Source organism: Micromesistius poutassou (genome assembly GCF_964030765.1).
Source record: "Micromesistius poutassou genome assembly, chromosome: 16".
In the NCBI taxonomy this organism is placed as follows: domain Eukaryota; kingdom Metazoa; phylum Chordata; class Actinopteri; order Gadiformes; family Gadidae; genus Micromesistius; species Micromesistius poutassou.
Window position 1 is genome coordinate 7,847,976 of NC_140286.1, and position 1,911 is coordinate 7,849,886.

A 1,911-nucleotide genomic window follows, 5' to 3' on the forward strand; every position below is an offset into this window, starting at 1 on the left:
ACGTCGCAGGGGAAAAGTTGCAGCAGTGTGAACTGGTCGTCGCAAGGCGTTGCAAGGAGTCGCCAAAGATTGAACATTTAACCCCAGTTTTAGAACGCAACGATGTGGCTATTTCTCTTCAGCCAATCAGGACACAGCACAGAACAATTTAGGCTTATTAAATAGGCCTACAAGTTGTAGATCCTTATCTTTGGTTCCAGAACAACGATTGTAGATAACGTTAGGCTTGAGCTGATTCATTGACATTATTTTAACGGGACCACCGTTACCGTTACACGTTAGCCGTTGTTATGGTTACATGCTGCCAGTCCGACGTGTTCCCATTCCGACAGTCCTGTGCGCGTATGCAAATTAGCCATGTGCGCCAAACAGAAGAAGGGCCCTATCTTGCGCCCGGCGCAATTTACTTTCTACACCGACGCATGTGTCGTTGCTAGTTTGGTATAGACTGGTCTTAGGAGACCGTCTATGTGGTATCAATGATGAATTTACCTTAACATGTTCGCTGTAACTGTTGTAATTAGAATAGTTGGTTGAATAATGGACTAGGCCAACATGGACGCAAGATAACCTAATGTGCTATGATGATATTGCTTTTGATAAGGGTGATGTGTACCCTTTTCTAAATATTGTTTTATATATATATATACTTTTTTTAAATTTAAATATGGTATCACTATTAAAATGTGACTATATTGTGGCGAGCGGCACGGGAAGGACGAGACGGGAGCCCAGGTTAACCAATCAATCAACTCCCGCACCCCATACACCGCTCGGCAACGAGAGTTGTCTTTATTAACACACACACGACAACACAGAAAACACGGCACACCTGGCCAACATGAACAGCACTCTCACTCATGGTGTTAGGCTACAAAACTAAAATGTGCCAAACCCATTGTCCCAGTATGCTTTGCGGCTTGGCGGCACCTGGAACACGGCGACCACGCCCACGGTCGCCACACAGCCCCCATCTTAGGGGTCAGGCGTCCCGCCGACCCCAACACCCAACCCGAGTGTTCCGGGGGCCGGCATCGCCGCCTCGGCCCCTGCTGGTGCACAGCCTTGCTCCCCAGTTGAGAAGCCCGTCTCCAGCAGAGGTCCCCAGGGTCAGCAGTAGCCCTGGGGGTATGGTCGGGGACCACCACCACCATCGGGGCCCCCACCAGGTTCTGCTGTAGGGGGTCGCTGGAGCCCCGTTCGGGGACCCCATCCCCCGCTGTCCTCCGCCGTCTGGCCCGTCGACGTCGCCGGCGGCTGGGACGAGGATGGGTGGAACGCTGCCCCGTCCCCCCGCAGTCCTCGACCAGCCCCAGCTGCCGACACGATTGCGGCTCAGCCGTCTCCCGACCCTCCTCACCGTCGGTCCGGCTGGAGAACTCCACCTCCGCCTGCTCCGCCTCGTCCAGGGCCGCGTCCAGGGTCTGGGGCCTGGTGAGGCGGACATGCTCCCGCAGACGCTCCGGCACCAGTCCCCGCAGGAAGGCCTCGAGCGCCCTGTGGCGCATCACGTACAAGGAACACGGATGAAGGGCTAGACCCGAAATGTTTCCCCTTGTTTATGTGTCCTGTAATTGTTGTTTCGGCTTTTAAAATACTTTTGGAACTTCTCAGCCCTAGTGTGCGATCTCCCCATTCTTTACTTGATAAACACTTAAAACATTAGTTTGCCAGCTGCTGGTCAGAGATGACTATGGGCATCAAGAGAATTAACATGAAAAAGTTCAGTGTTAAATTTCACATGACATGTCATTCACAGCTGCTAGTCAGTGCTCAAAGTGTGAATTTCAAATTCAACAATATGGCCAAATATTCAGGTATAACTTGAAAAACATTCTGCAGTTACACTTATGCTAGAACAATAATCCCTGCTCAGATGCATCTAAAATACAATTTAAGACAATAAAATGT